Consider the following 16,915-nt stretch of genomic DNA (forward strand, 5'->3'; position numbering starts at 1 on the left):
CCTATTTGAAATTAAAATCTCAAACAATTCGGATTTGTTAAACTCCCCCGGCCCCTAAACTCTGGAAAAATTCACCATGAATTATTCTGTTATTCCCATTCATACTTTGGTGCAAATCCAAGATTTAAAATTTCATCCACACCCAGAGGGGGAGAGAGAAGAAACAGGCAGAGCCGATGGGAGGAATTCATACCCCAAATGGCACCCACAGCCTGGAGGGAGACCGTCGCGATGCCGTGGCTCGAGACGGTCCCTGGCTGCGGACAAAAATTGCGTACACCCTGGGAAAATGAGGAAGGTAAATGGCCACGGAGACCGAAGGGGTGGGGGTCACCAACGGGTCACTCAGGAGAAAACTAATAATAATAATAACAATAATAATGTTGGTATTTGTTAAGCGCTTACTATGTGCAGAGCCCTGTTCTAAGCGCTGGGGGAGATACAGGGTCATCAGGTTGTCCCACGTGGGGCTCACAGTCTTAATCCCCATTTTACAGATGAGGGAAGTGAGGCCCAGAGAAGTGAAGTGACAGTCACACAGCTGACAAGTGGCCGAGCCAGGATTCGAACCCATGACCTCTGACTCTCAAGCCCGCGCTCCTTCCACTGAGCCACGCTGCTTCTCATGACCTGTGACCCGGGGGAGAGGGCACTCCCCTAAATGATATTCCCTCAGTGGAAAGAGCACGGGCTTGGGGGTCGGAGGTCATGAGTTCGAGTTCCAGGCGCTGCCCCTTGTCAGCTGGGTGACTGTGGGCGAGTCGCTTCACTGGGCCTCGGTGACCTCATCTGTAAAATGGGGATGGAGAGCGCGAGCCCCCCCGGGGGACAACCTGATTCCCCCGCGTCTCCCCCAGCGCTCACAACAGAGCTCTGCACATAGGAAGCGCTGAACAAATACCAACATTATTATTATTATTCTAAAAGTGGAGCGATTCCATGGGCACCGGGGGGGAAAGGGGGGAGGGGGCATGTTTCTGCACCCCAGCGCAGCAAGGACAGTGGGAGGTCACATCGTTCCTAGGGACACACTCGCACCCTGCATCGGCCCAAGAAAGGGGGTGACACACACACACGTGTGTCAGGTCCTGGAGCCCCTAAAAGCTGGGCCCAAAAGGGGGAGAGGGGTGGGGGAAGACGGGGCGCGGGGCTGAGAGCCTTTCTCTCCCTCCCAAAGCACACACCATCCTTGCGGGGCACCACCGGCCGCACCACACCGTTTGAACCCCCCGTCGGGGGCCGCGCCCCTTCCCCCCCTTCCTGGCGCCGACGAGGGACACGCTCACATTCCTGGGACACACACAAGGATGAAATCCATCCATGTCCCTTTACTGCGGGGGCCCAGTCCTGGAGGGATGGACGATCCCACACTCAACACAGCGCTGCGCACACCCACCCCAGGCCCCCGATCCCCCGCTGGGCGGGTCTGTGTCACACACACGGTTGAGGGGGGGGGGTCCCAGACACACACTCACACACACACACACAGACAGACACGGTTGGGGGGGCGGGGTCCCAGACACACATTCATTCATTCAAGAGTATTTATGGAGCGCTTCTTAGGTGCAGGGCACTGGACTAAGCGCTTGGAATGGACAAATCGGTAACAGATAGGGACAGTCCTTCCCCCCCCACACACACACACATGGTTTGGGGGGGTCACAGACACACACACACGGTTGAGGGGGTCACACACACAACAGGGTTGAGGGGGGGTCGCAGACAGACACACACACACGGTTGAGGGGGGTCACAGACACACACACACTTGGTTGAGGGGGTCACACACACATACACACACGGTTGAGGGGGGTCACAGACACACACACACGGTTGAGGGGGTCAAACACACACGGTTGAGGGGGGTCACACACACACACACGGTTGAGGTGATCACACACACACACACACGGTTGAGGGGGTCTCATACACACACACGGTTGAGGGGGGGGTCTCACACACACACACACACGGTTGAGGGGGGGTCTCACATACACACACACGGTTGAGGGGGGTCACAGACACACACATGGTTGAGGGGGGTCCCACACACACGGTTGAGGGGGGGGCACACACACACATACACACACGGTTGGGGGGGGTCTCACATACACACACACGGTTGAGGGGGGTCACAGACACACACATGGTTGAGGGGGGTCCCACACACACGGTTGAGGGGGGGGCACACACACACATACACACATGGTTGGGGGGGGGTCTCACACACACATACACACATGGTTGAGGGGGTCACACACACACGGTTGGGGGGGGGTCTCAGACACACACATGGTTGGGGGGGGTCCCACACACACGGTTGAGGGGGGGTCTCACATACACACACACGGTTGAGGGGGGTCACAGACACACACATGGTTGAGGGGGGTCCCACACACACGGTTGAGGGGGGGGTCACACACACACACATACACACATGGTTGAGGGGGTGTCACACACGGTTGAGGGGGGGGCTCTCACACACACATACACACATGGTTGAGGGGGTCACACACACACGGTTGGGGGGGGGTCCCACACACACACACGGTTGAGGGGGGGGTCACACACACACACATACACACATGGTTGAGGGGGTGTCACACACGGTTGAGGGGGGGGCTCTCACACACACATACACACATGGTTGAGGGGGTCCCACACACACGGTTGAGGGGGGGTCACACACACACATACACACACGGTTGAGGGGGGGGGTCTCACACACACATACACACATGGTTGAGGGGGTCACACACACACGGTTGGGGGGGGGTCACAGACCCGGGGGGGGGCGGGGGGGAGGGGCAGGTGATGACCCACCTGGCTCCGAGGGCTCCTCCCTCCCGTGGCCGCAGGTGGGAATCCGGTCCCGTCTGGTCCCCCGGCGGGGTGGGCCGGGGAGCCCCTGGGCCTCGCGCACACCTTCGCGCGCACGCAAGCCTCCCGCTCTCCCTCGCGCACAGAAGCGCGCGCGCGCGCCCCCCCCCCCCCCAGAGAACGCGCGCGCGCGCGCGCTGGCCCTCCGCCCGCCTCCCCCGCCGGCGCGCGCCCCCGGCCGGGCTCGCCGCTCCCTCCGGCGCGCGCGCGCCCGTTCCCTCAGCCTCCTCTCCCTCCCCCCCTCAAGAGGGGCGGGAAAGTCGCCGTGAGGAGGAGGAGGAGGGGGAGGGGGAGGAGGAGAAGCCAACGGCCCGGGGGGGGGGCCGCGCGCGAGACCTTGCCTCCCCCCCCCCCATGGCGCGCGCGCGCCCCCGCGCCCCGCAACGGTCCCCGCCCAACGTTGCCCTGCGGGCCTGGGGCGTTGGGGGAACTCCCTATTTCCCCCCCCCCCCCAAGCAATGGTGGCGACGCCTCCCTCCTCTCCCTTTAATCCTCCCCCTCATCTTGGTGTTTGTGAAGCACAGCCCTGTTCTGAGCGCGGGGGGAGATGCAGGGTCATTCATTCATTCGTTCAGCCCATAGCACTGATTGAGCGCCTGCGATGTGCAGAGCACCTGGACTCAGCGCTTGGGATGAACAGGTCGGCCGCAGATAGAGACAGGCCCTGCCGTTTGACGGGCTTACAGGGTCATCAGGTCCGTCCCAGGGGGAGGCTCACACTTCCTGATGTCGGGGTGGCGTGGCTCGGTGGAAAGAGCCCGGGCTGTGGAGTCAGAGGTCGTGAGTTCGAATCCCAGCTCTGCCACTTGCCCGCTGGGTGACCTTGGGCAAGTCACTTCACTCCTCCGGGCCTCAGTGACCTCGTCTGTCAAATGGGGATGAAGACTGTGAGCCCCACGGGGGACAACCTGATTCCCCTGTGTCTACCCCAGCGCTTAGAACAGTGCTCGGCACATAGTATGCGCTTAAATACCAACATTATTATTATTACTCTGTGCCGAGCACTGTTCTAAGCGCTGGGGTAGACACAGGGGAATCAGGATGTTCCACGTGGGCACAGTTCATCCCCCCCTTTGACGGAGGAGGGAACTGAGGCCCGGAGAAGGGAAGGGACTCGCCCACGGTCACACAGCTGCGGGGCTCAGTGCCAAGAGAACGGGCTTGGGAGTCAGAGGTCATGAGTTCGAATCCCCGCTCTGCCACTTGTCAGCTGTGTGACTGGGCAAGTCACTTCTCTGTGCCTCAGTCACCTCGTCTGGAAAGTGGGGATTAACTGTGAGCCTCACGTGGGACGACCCGATGACCCTGTATCTCCCCCAGCGTTTAGAACAATGCTCTGCACATAGTAAGCGCTTAACAAATACCAACATTATCATTATTATTAAGTGGCAGAGCCGGGAGTCGAACCCATGACCTCTGACTCCCAAGCCCAGGCTCTTGCCACTGAGCCCCGCTGCTTCTCTTGAGCCCTTCTACGTCCCGGCCCTCAGCTCGAGTCTGTTGCCCACTTGTTCATTCCAACCGCTTAGTACAGTGCTCTGCACATAGTAAGTGCTCAATAAATACTACTGAATGAATGAATTTACCCCATCCTCCCTCAGACTCCCTATACACCTCTCAATCTCTCCACATCCTCCCCCAGATGCCGAGACCCCATCCTTTCAAACATCTCAGCCTCCACATTCTAGTAATAAGAACCATCATGATACCTGTTCATTCAATAGTATTTATTGAGCGCTTACTATGTGCAGAGCACTGTACTAAGCGCTTGAAAAGTTAAGCCCTTATTATGTACCAAGCAGTGTATTAAGCGCTGGGGTAGGTACAAGCTAATTATGCCAGACAGTCCCCTCTTCCAAATGGGAGAACGGATCCTCATTTGGGGAGAAGAAGCATAGTCTAATGGATAAAGCACGGGCCTGGGAGTTAGAGGACCTGAGTTCTAAAGCTGGCTCCAGCATATGTCTGCTGGGTGACCTGGAGCCAGCTACTTCACTGCTCTGTGTCTCCGTTACCTCAACTCTAAACTGGGGGGTTAAGCCTCTGAGCACCATGTGGGACATGGATTGTGCCCAACCTGATTAACTTACCTACCTCAGTACTTAGTACTATATGCCTGGCACATAGTTAAGTGCTTAACAAATACCATAAAAAAGGGGCAACTGAGGCACAGAGAAGCGAAGTGACTTACCCAAGGTCACATAGCTGGCAAGTGGCAAAGCAGGGTTTGGAACCCAAATCGCTGACTCCCAGACCCGTGCTCTTTCCACTAGGCTACGCTGCTTCTCCTCCCTTAGATTCCCATCCTTCCTCAGACCACCACATACCCTTCAGCCTCTACATCCTCCCTCAGACCCCATTTGTACCTCTCAGCCACTACATCCTCCCTCAGACCCCATTCACGACCTTCAGCCTCTACATGCTCCCTCAGACCCCATTTGTACCTCTCAGCCACCACATCCTCCCTCAGACCCCATTCACGACCTTCAGCCCCTCATCCTCACTCAGACCCAATTCACCCCCACAATTCCTCAGACTCATAGCCGTCCTCAAAACGCATACACAACCCTCACAGAATTCCCCCATTCTCCCTCTGTGAAAGTAATACTGTTTACTAAGTGCTTACTATGTGCAGTGCACTGTAATAGGCACTGGGAGAGAAGATACAGTTGGGAATGTCACAATCCCCCCTTCACCCGTCAGTCACCCATCCTCCCTCAGATTTCGTACACTCCTTTAGCCACCATCTTCTCTGACTCCATGTTCTCCCCTTAGCTCTTTCATATGCTCATAGACCCTATACACATCCAACACCTAAATTTCTCCTCAGAATCATACCTCCCTCAGCCCCAATAACTGAGTCCCTGCTCCTCCCATCTGCAGTTCATCTCTCCAAACCATCTCCATCCTTGACGTAAACACATACCCAATCCCACTCACTCAGACTCTTCCATCCCCCCTTAAAACCTACAGCGCCTCCCCCATTAACTCCTATCTCTGCCAGGAGGAAAAAAGCCAGGTTGTGGGAGGAGTGACGAGATTTACCAATTGACAAGGAGGAATCTACAGTAGTGTTACTGTACCGGGCTTAATTCCTGCAAGAATCAAATATAAATATATTTTTCTAAGCATGCACATCTGTAAGAAAACACTGGTCTTCCATGTTGGAAGGTGACACTGCTGATGGTGAAATTTGTCTTTGGGTTCAAGTGTAGCTGAAAACGCCAGCGGGGACTGACACTCCCACCCATACCGTGCACACAACCAACTTCGCTGTGCTGACGGGTTCGTTGTCGGTCGGGTCTGGCAGTGTTTTCATTTCTTCCCCTTTGCCTCTAGATCCTTTCCCAATTGATACTTAGGAGCCGCTCCTTTCCGGATCCATGCCAGACCCAGGCGGGTCTATCTGTGGCTGATGTCTCCAGGCTTTCAAGGCTGATGCTGCATTGGCTGCACTTTACTGCATCACTTTCCTGATTCCCCATTCCTCAAGAACCTCCAGTGGCTGCCCACCCACCTCCGCATCCAACCGAAACTCCTTACCATCGGCTTTAAGGCGCTCAATCACCCTGTCCCCCGCTACCTCTCCTCCCTACTCTCCCACTACAAACCCAGTCCTCTAATGCCAACCTATTCCCAGTACCTCAATCTCGTCTATTCTGCAACTGACCTCGCGTCCACATCCTCTCTCTGGCCTCTTCATATCTGACAGACATTTACTCTTCCCACCTTCAAAGCCTCACGGAAGCACATCTCCTCCAAGAGGCCTTCCCTGACTAAACCCTCATCTCCTTCTCTCCCAGTCCCTTCTGTGTCATTCTGAATTGCTCCCTTTACTCACCACCCCACCCTCACCCCCAAAGGCACTTACGTACATATCTGTAATGTATTTATATTACTGTCTCTCTTCCCTTCTAGACTACAAGCTCCTTGTGGTCAGGGAACGTCTATCAACTCTCTTACATTGTTTGATTGTACTCGCCCAAGTGCTTAGTCCAGTGCTCTGCACACAATAAGCACTCAATAAATACATCTGATGGATTGATTGATTGCTGGCAGTCACCCCACACGCCCTAGCCTGCAAAGAGACGTGAAGATGAGTTTAGCTTTCTTGGTTATGGGTTACCTCATCTGTAAAAGGGGAATTAAGACTGTGAGCCCCATGTGGGACATAATAATGTTGGTATTTGTTAAGCGCTTACTATGTGCCGAGCACTGTTCTAAGCGCTGGGGTAGATACAGGGTCATCAGGTTGTCCCACGTGAGGCTCACAGTTAATCCCCATTTTACAGATGAGGTAACTGAGGCACAGAGAAGTTAAGTGACTCGCCCACAGTCACACAGCTGACAAAGCTGGGATTCGAACTCATGACCTCTGACTCCCAGTCCCGTGCTCTTTCCACTGAGCCATGCTCGATTAGCTCGTCCCTACCCCCATGGCTTAGTACAGTGCCTGACACAGCGCTTAGCAAATACCATAAAAAAAAAAAAAAGCATTGTGACTGGCACAGTAAGACCCGGGTGGTTCAGGCACAACCTCCGATCTGATTATTTCTTATCTATCCCGAGGCTTCGGGCAGTGCTTGCTTGGCGCAGAATAACCTCTCAACAAATACCGCAATTATAATTGTCATTACTCCACTCTTTCGCTGAAGAGGAGGAACAAAGCACCTTAGCTTCGGGCGGAGGATTTCGGCTGAGCTGGCAAGGGCATCGCCCCTCCATTTGTCTGTCCGCAGCCCCCCACCCCTCTCCATCTGGCTCGCAGCGGCCTCGACCCCCCGAGTCCTGCTGCCCGAAAGGCAGAGACCCTCGGTGCCAGCCTCGCCCCCCGAGGAGCCGCCGAGCTCAGAGCCGTGTAGACCCCCCCCGGGGGGAGAGGGAAGACGGACTGGCACAGGAGGGCACGGGATGGCACCCGACGGAAAGGATGGGATTCAGGAGGGGACCGAGGGGAGGGGGGCTTCGCCCCTCTCCCTAAATCCTCCATCCCGATCCCTCTCCACCGGTCCCCGCCTTTGGAGGGCTGGAAGGGAGGATCCGAATTGAGGGAGCGGGGGAGCAGGGGCCAGGAGGAAGGCCTGGAGCAAATCCAGAGAACTCTGGATGATGTTGGTCTTGCTTTCTTAATGTTAATGTTGGTATTTGTTAAGCGCTTACTATGTGCCGAGCACTGTTCTAAGCGCTGGGGTAGACATAGGGGAATCAGGTTGCCCCACGTGGGGCTCACAGTCTTCATCCCCATTTTACAGATGAGGGAACTGAGGCCCAGAGAAGTGAAGTGACTTGCCCACAGTCACACAGCCGACAAGTGGCAGAGCTGGGATTCGAACTCATGAGCCCTGACGCCAAAGCCCGTGCTCTTTCCACTGAGCCACGCTGCTTCTTTTGTTCTGTTTGCCTTTGCTGTCCGTCTCCCCCGTTTAAGACCGTCATCGGGCAGGGATGGTCTCTATCTTTTGCCGAACTGTCCATTCCAAGCGCTCAGTCCAGTGCTCGGCACTTAGTAAGCGCTCGATAAATACTAGCGAGTGAACTCGTCCCGCGGGGACCCGGGACAAGAGGGCGGCGCCGGATTGGGGGCGGGTCTTTCTCCCCAAAGATTTCTGTCTAAACCCCCGCCCCATCCATGTTCTCCGCTGGGTCTTCCTATTAGCCTCGGTTTGGGTCCCTTCCCGCTCTCTTAAAGGCTCCATTCCTCCCTCCCCACCTCCCCGTCCTTCTCCATAATAAAAATAATGGGATTTGGGCTTTGGCGTCAGGGCTCATGAGTTCGAATCCCAGCTCTGCCACTTGTCGGCTGTGTGACTGTGGGCAAGTCACTTCACTTCTCTGTGCCTCAGTTCCCTCATCTGTAAAATGGGGATTAAGACTGTGAGCCCCACGTGGGACAACCTGATTCCCCTATGTCTACCCCAGCGCTTAGAACAGTGCTCGGCACAGAGTAAGCGCTTAACAAATACCCACATTATTATTATTATTAAACGCCGACTCGGGGCCAAGCGCTGGTGTCCATACTACACCATCAGATGGGACACAGTCTACGAAGGAGAGGGAGAAGCAGCCCAGAGAGGTTAAATAACAATAATAATAATAATAATGTTGGTATCTGTTAAGCGCTTACTCTGTGCCGAGCACCGTTCTAAGCGCTGGGGGAGAGACAAGGTCATCAGGTTGTCCCAGGTGAGCCTCACGGGCTTCAGCCCCATTTGACAGATGAGGTCACTGAGGCACCGAGAAGTCGGGTGACTTGCCCAGAGTCACACAGCTGACAGGTGGCGGAGCCGAGATTAGAACCCGTGACCTCTGACTTCTCAGCCCGTGCTCCTTCTACTGAGCCACACTGCTTCTCTAAGTAATAATAATTATTATTATGGCATCTGTGAAGCGCTTACTGTGTACAAAGCACCGTGCTAAGCGCTGGGGTAGATAGAAGGTAATCAGGTTGTCCCCTGTAGGGCTCACAGTCTTCATCCCCCATTTTACAGATGAAGGAACTGAGGCACAGAGAAGGGAAGACAAGCGGCGGAGGCAGGATTAGAACCCATGACCTCGGACTGCCAAGCCCGTGCTCTTTCCACGGAGCCACGCTGCTTGCTCTGCCTAAGCAGAGGGAACGGAGGCACAGAGAAGTGAAGTGTCTTGCCTAAGGTCACCCAGCAAAACTGGGTTGAGAAGCAGCGTGGCGCAGTGGAAAGAGCACGGGCTTTGGAGTCAGGGCTCATGAGTTCGAATCCCGGCTCTGCCACTTGTCAGCTGGGTGACTGTGGGCAAGTCACTTCACTTCTCTGGGCCTCAGTTCCCTCATCTGTAAAATGGGGATGAAGACTGTGAGCCCCACGTGGGACAACCTGATTCCCCTGTGTTTACCCCAGCGCTTAGAACAGTGCTCTGCACATAGTAAGCGCTTAACAGATACCAACATTATTATTATTATTATTATTATTAATCAGCAGTAGAACCCAGGTCTCCTGACGCCCAGCTGTGCCCTACCCATTGGCCCACCCTGCCTCTCTCTCCCTACCCCTGGGAAGCAGCGTGGCTCAGTGGAAAGAGCCTGGGCTTGGGAGTCAGAGGTCATGGGTTCGAATCCCGGCTCTGCCACTTGTCAGCGATGTGACTGTGGGCAAGTCACTTCACTTCTCTGGGCCTCAATTCCCTCATCTGTAAAATGGGGATTAACTGTGAGCCCCACGTGAGACAACCTGATTCCCCTGTATCTCCCCCAGCGCTTAGAACAGGGCTCTGCACATAGTAAGCGCTTAACAAATACCCGACATTATTATAGAGAAGCAGCGTGGCTCAGTGGAAAGAGCACGGGCTTAGGAGTCAAATGTTATGGGTTCGAATCCCGGCTCCGCCACCTGTCAGCTGTGGGACTTTGGGCAAGTCACTTCACTTCTCTGGCCCTCAGTTCCCTCATCTGTAAAATGGGAATTGACTGTAAGCCTCACGTGGGACACCCTGATGACCCTGTATCTACCCCAGCGCTTAGAACAGGGCTCTGCACATAGTAAGCGCTTAACAAATACCAACATTATTATTATTATTATTATTATTATTACCCCCTCCTTCCTCATCTCTCACCTCCCCCATCTCTGTCTCTCCATCCCCATCCCAGCGACCCTCCCGGTGGGGGGCGCCCCAAGCCGGGGGGCTGTTGGAGGCTGAAGCGGCCGGGGGGGGGGGGGGGGGGGGGGCGGCGGGCTCCACCGAAAGTAGGTCAGTGTCGAGGGGCCGCAGCTGGTGCAGTGTGACGTCACCGAAGGGAGCGAGGGGCTGGGCGGGGCCCGGAGGCGACCATTCAGGAGGCGGGAGACGGGGAAAGGGGCGGGGCCAGAGGTGGCCATTCAGGAGGCGGGAGCTGGAGGGGGCGGGGTCAGAGGTGACCATTCAGGAGGCGGGAGGTGGAGGGGGCGGGTCCATAGGTGACCATTCAGGAGGCAGGAGACGGGGAAAGGGGCGGGGCCAGAGGCGACCATTCAGGAGGCGGGATACGGGAGGGGGTGGGGCCAGAGGTGACCATTCAGGAGGCGGGAGGGGGAGGGGGCGGGTCCAGAGGTGACCATTCAGGAGGCAGGAGACGGGGAAAGGGGCGGGGCCAGAGGCGACCATTCAGGAGGCGGGAGATGGAAGGGGCGGGTCCAGAGGTGACCATTCAGGAGGCAGGAGACGGAGAAAGGGGCGGGGCCAGAGGCGACCATTCAGGAGGCGGGAGATGGAAGGGGCGGGTCCAGAGGTGACCATTCAGGAGGCAGGAGACGGAGAAAGGGGCGGGGCCAGAGGCGACCATTCAGGAGGCGGGAGATGGAGGGGGCGGGTCCAGAGGTGACCATTCAGGAGGCAGGAGACGGGGAAAGGGGCGGGGCCAGAGGTGATCGTTCAGGAGGCGGGAGAAGGGAGGGGGAGAGGGGCGTGGCTAGAGGTGACCATTCGGGAGGCGGGAGGGGGCGTGGCTAGAGGTATCCATTCAGGAGGCGGGAGGCGGGAGGGGGCGAGGCTAGCGGTGACCATTCGGGAGGCGGGAGGGGGCGTGGCCAGAGGTGACCATTCAGGCGGCAGGGGCGGGCCGGGGGGGGGGGGGGGAGGCATCGATCCCAGCCCCCGCCGCCACCCCGCGTCCTCGTTCCCGCCGCCCCCCGCCGCAGACAAAGGGAGAAGGGAATGGGGGGAGGGGGCTGCAGCGGGAGAAGCGGCGCGGGGGAGCCCGGGGATCCGGGTCTGATTGGAGCGGTGGCCCCGCCGCCCGCCTTCGGCCCGTCCCCATTCATCCATTCCCTAGGATTCATTCAATTCATTCATTCAGTAGTATTTGTTGAGCGCTTACTATGTGCCGAGCACTGTACTAAGCGCTTGGAATGTACCACTGGGCAACAGATAGAGACCATCCCTGCCCAGTGACGGGCTCACGTGTTTCCCCTATGTCTCCCCCAGCGCTGAGAACAGTCCTCGGCACATAGTAAGCGCTTAACAAATACCAACAGGATTATTATTATTATTATTATTAAAGGGGGGAGACAGACCGCAGAGCAGAACAAAACAAAAGCAGGACAACATCATCAAGATAAATAGCATCAAGGAGAGGTACACCTCATTCACAAAACAGAGTAATAAATAATATATATAAATGAGCACAGTGCTGAGGGGAAGGGAGAAGAACAGGGGTGGGGGGCTCAGTCTGGGAAGGCCTCCTGTCCTAACCCCCCTTCCCCCGCCGCCTGGGTACCACAAGCCCGTCCCGGCCGCCTCCTCCTCCTCCTAGCAGCCCCCGGGATGCCTAGCATCCAAGCGGCGTGGCTCAATGGAAAGAGCCCGGGCTTTGGAGTCAGAGGTCATGGGTTCGAATGCCGGCTCGGCCGCTTGTCAGCTGTGTGACTGTGGGCAAGTCACTTCACTTCTCGGTGCCTCAGTTAGCTCATCTGTAAAATGGGGGTGAAGACTGGGACCTGATTCCCCTGCGTCTACCCCAGGGCCTAGAATGGTGCTTGGCATATAGTAAGCGCTTAACAAATACCGACGTTATTATGTGCAGGGTGCGGGGCAGTTGGGGAAGGGGCGCTGGGCCGGCCCATCTTCACCCCTTCCTGCGGCGAGTCCTCCCGCAGCCTGCAGGACCGCCCGTGCAAACCCACACACACGCACACATACGCACACACTCCCCCCCACACCCTCTCACACCAACATACCTTCACCCACACGAATACCCTTGCCTAAACACCTTCATTCGTTCATTCAGTAGCATTTATTGAGCGCTTACTCTGTGCAGAGCACTGGACTAAGCACTTGGAATGGGAAAAGGGGAGCTCAGCCTGGGAAGGCCTCTTGGAGGAGGTGAGCTCTAAGTAGGGCTTCGAAGAGGCGAAGAGAATTAGTTTGGTGGAGGGGAGGAGGGAGGGCATTCCAGGACAGCGGGAGGATGTGGCCCAGGGGTCGACGGCGGTGGACAAATCGGTAACAGATAGAGACAGTCCCTGCCCTTTGACGGGCTTACGGTCTAATGGGGGGAGACGGACAGACGAGAACAATAGCAATAAATAGAATCGAGGGGAAGAACATCTCATTAAAACAATAGCAAATAATTGCTATTTACTCTATCCTCTATTACTCTATCCTAATCCCCCTTGACCTCTCAGCTGCCTTTGACGCTGTTGACCGTCCCCTTCTCCTCCACACCTCATCTCACCTTGGCTTCACGGACTCCGTCCTCTCCTGGTGCTCCTCTCATCTCTCTGGCCCGTTCATTCTCGCTCTCCTTCTCGGGCTCCTCCTCCCCGTCCCATCCTCTCACTGTTGGGGTTCCTCAAGGGTCAGTCCTTGGCCCTCTTCTGTTCTCCATCTACACTCACTCCCTTGGTGAACTCATTCGCTCTCACGGCTTCAACTATCGTCTCTACGCAGATGACACACAGATCTACATCTCTGCCCCTGTCCTCTCCCTCTCCCTTCAGGCTCGCATCTCCTCCTGCCTCCGGGATGTCTCTACCTGGATGTCTGCCCGCCATCTAAAACTCAACATGTCCAAAACTGAGCTCCTCATCTTCCCTCCCAAGCCCTGTCCTCATCCTGACTTCCCTAGCACCGTGGATGGTACGACCATCCTTCCCGTCTCTCGGGCCCGCAACCTCGGTGTCATCTTTGACTCGGCTCTCTCATTCACCCCACACATCCGATCCGTCACCAAAACCTGCGGGTCTCACCTTTATAACATCGCCAAGATCCGCCCTTTCCTCTCCAGCCAAACGGCTATCTTACTGGTACGGGCTCTCATAATAACCCGGCTGGATTATTGTGTCAGCCTTCTCTCTGATCTCCCTTCCTCCCATCTCTCCCCACTCCAGTCTATTCTTCATTCCGCTGCCCGGCTCATCTTCCCGTAGAAACGCTCTGGGCCTGTCACTCCCCTTCTTAAAAACCTCCAGTGGTTGCCTATCGACCTCCACACAAAACAAAAACTTCTCACTCTAGGCTTCGAGATTCTCCATCACCTTACCCCCTCCTACCTCTCCTCCCTCCTCTCTTTCTACTCCCCACCCCGCACGCTCCGCTCCTCTGCCGCCCACCTCCTCACCGTCCCCCGTTCTCGCCTATCCCTCCGTCGACCCCTGGGCCACATCCTCCCGCTATCCAGGAATGCCCTCCCTCCTCACCTCCACCAAACTAATTCTCTTCCCCTCTTCAAAGCCCTACTTAGAGCTCACCTCCTCCAAGAGGCCTTCCCAGACTGAGCTCCCCTTTTCCCTCTGCTCCCTCTGCTGCCCCTCTACCCCCCCTTCACCTCCCCTCAGCTAAGCCCCCTTTTCCCCCACTTTCCCTCGGCTCCTCCCCCTCTCCCTTCCCCTCCCCTCAGCACTGTGCTCGTCCCCTAAATTGTATCCATTTTTATTACCCTATTTATTTTGTTAATGAGATGTACATCACCTTGATTCTATTTATTGCTACTGTTTTAATGAGATGTACATCCCCTTGATTTTATTCATTGCTACTGTTTTTGTCTGTCTCCCCCGATTAGACTGGAAGCCCATCAATGGGCAGGGACTGTCTCTATCTGTTGCCGATTTGTCCACTCCAAGCGCTTAGTACAGTGCTCTGCACATAGTAAGCGCTCAAAATATACTATTGAATGAGTGAATGAATGACAAAACAATACAACCTCATCAAGTTAATAGAATCATGGTGATCTACACCTCATTAACAAAATAAAAAGGGTAATAAATAATATATACGAATGAGCACAGTGCCGAGGGGGACGGGGAAGAGCAGAGGGTGGGGAGGGGGAGGGGAGGGGAGGAGGAGCTGAGGGAAAGGGGGGCTCAGTTTGGGAAGGCCCTCCTGGAGGAGGTGAGCTCTCGGTAGGGCTGACACACATAGTTCATTCAATAGTATTTATTGAGCGCTTACTATGTGCAGAGCACTGTACTAAGCGCTTGGGATGAACAAGTGGGCAACAGAAGTCTCACACAGTCTCACTTAGAAACACAAACTCTCAGGCCCATACACTCTTGTGTCTACCCCAGCGCTTAGAACAGTGCTCTGCACATAGTAAGCGCTTAACTACCAACCTTATTATTACACTCCTTCTCTCACATACATTCATTCACACACACACACACACACACACACACACACACACGTCTACATGCGCATGCTCACACACTCACACATTCCCCATCTGCATCCAGTGAGGTCACAGGCGGAGTCTGCATTCCGCAAGCGCACCCCGCACGCACAATGCAACCCACATGCACACTTTCTGCCTCTCACGCAACCCCCCCTCCCCCCCGCAACACACGCACACACACCGCACACGATCCGTCCGCCGTTACCTCTCAGCCAGCAATCACCGGCTCGCACTCGAGTCGCATCCTTAACCACAGCCCATTTACCGACAAGCACACTGAGAGCGTCTCCCTGTCCTTTGGGCCTGGGACTCCTGGGTTCCCCCGTCCGCAGCGCCTCTTGTCCCGGCCGGGGAAGGGAGATGTGGAGGGGGGAAGGGGACCAGAGGAGGAAAATGAAAAGAGGGTGGAGAGGGAGTAAGGAGTGAGGGATAATTGTACTGTCCAAGCTCTTAGGACAGCGCTCTGCACCCAATGAGCTCTCAAAAAATGCGATTGAATGAATGAGGGGGAAGAGGGGCGAAGAGATGGGGACTCGAGGGAGAAAGAGGGAGGGGGTCGTGGGGCTGGGGGCGGCTTCCCAGGCTGCAGAGGCCGATGGAGGCCAAACGACGTCCGCTGCTCCGATTTTATCCCGCCCCGTTTCTAGGGGAAGAAAGGAAAGGCGGGGGGAGGGGAATGGAGAGGAAAAGGAGAGGAGGATACAGGCGGTCCGCATTATTCCCGGCCACACACCCACACCGCTGTCGCCGCACCTTGGAGGCCCAGCGGCCCCCCACCCTCTCTTCCCCGCGGTGTGGGTTTGGGGTGGGGGGCGGTGGCCTTTCTACCCGCAATCCTGTCCCGAAGGGCAGTCGGGGGAGGAAAGGGTCCCAGCAGCCGCATCGAAGGAGGTTTGGGATTTGGAGACAAAACAGTGTTGGGGGGCTGGGCTGGGGTGAGAGGAGGAGGAGGAAAAGGAAGAAGAGGAGGTGGAAGAGGGCAAAGAGAAGGAGGAGGGGGAGGAGAAGCTAGTGGAGAAGGGCTGAGTGTGAGTGGCAGGAAGGCCTTGGGCCCACTGCTTGTTTGGGGGGCCCAGAAACCACAGCTAGTCGGCGGAGGAGGGGGTCTGACCATCCAGAGAGGGCTCAAGGCAGCTGGGGCGCAGGGAGATGCTCTCACTCAGGACCTCAGGGAAACACATCTGGGGTAGTGGGCTCTGAGGGTATTTGTGCCCCAGGGAGCTCCGGCTTAGACCCCTTGAGCAGGGCTGGGGTCCTAGGTTTAGCCATAATGAGCCATCAGGGAAGCGGCAAGTCTTAATGGGCGGGGAACGTGGCTGCCAATTCTGTTGCACTGTACTCTCCCACTCGCTTAGTATTCATTCAATAGTATTTATTGAGCCCTTACTATGTGCAGAGCACTGTACTAAACGCTTGGAATGAACAAGTCGGCAACAGATACAGACAGTCCCTGCCGTTTGACGGGCTTACAGTCTAATCTAGTACAGTGCTCTGCACACAATAAGCACTCAATAAATAAAATAAGTATGACTGACTGATGGTCATTCCGGGGTGGCTGGATAATTGAGAAAAATCTAAATCCATAATAGCACAATCCCTCCCAGCCTCGCGGAGCCAGCCGGGTCCCCTCACAGTTGATCAGAAGAGGTGGTGGGATTGGGGAACGGAAGGGAAGGGAAGGGAACAGTGCGGGGGGCCTGGGGGGCAGGATGTGGGGTGCGGGGCCTGGTCTGAAAGACGGTTTGCAGGACGCCCTTTGTGCCCTCTGCGCCCTCCCCCAATCTTGTCCTCGGGGCCCCTGCCTGCCCCATCACGAGCTGGATCCGTCAAGGGCAGCCCCCTGCCTCCCCCGGACCTCGGGTTTTCGGGAGGACCCCGGGAGGGGGAGCGGAGAGGGGAGCGGCGGCGCGGGAGATG

The 16,915-nt window shown here is 56.3% G+C and overlaps 1 protein-coding gene across 2 annotated transcripts in view; it reads right to left on the reverse strand.

The window, feature by feature from the left end:
• Positions 1–2,964, reverse strand: part of RIMKLB (ribosomal modification protein rimK like family member B) — a 45,121-nt gene extending 42,157 nt beyond the window's left edge. For both annotated transcript variants that reach the window (XM_029054287.2, XM_029054288.2), the window contains exon 1: positions 2,824–2,964. The gene's annotated coding sequence lies outside the window, so the exon portion shown is untranslated. The remainder of the gene's footprint in view (positions 1–2,823) is intronic.
• Between the last annotated feature and the right edge of the window lie 13,951 nt (positions 2,965–16,915).

The sequence above is a fragment of the Ornithorhynchus anatinus genome, chromosome X4 (genome assembly GCF_004115215.2).
Source record: "Ornithorhynchus anatinus isolate Pmale09 chromosome X4, mOrnAna1.pri.v4, whole genome shotgun sequence".
Lineage (NCBI taxonomy): Eukaryota > Metazoa > Chordata > Mammalia > Monotremata > Ornithorhynchidae > Ornithorhynchus > Ornithorhynchus anatinus.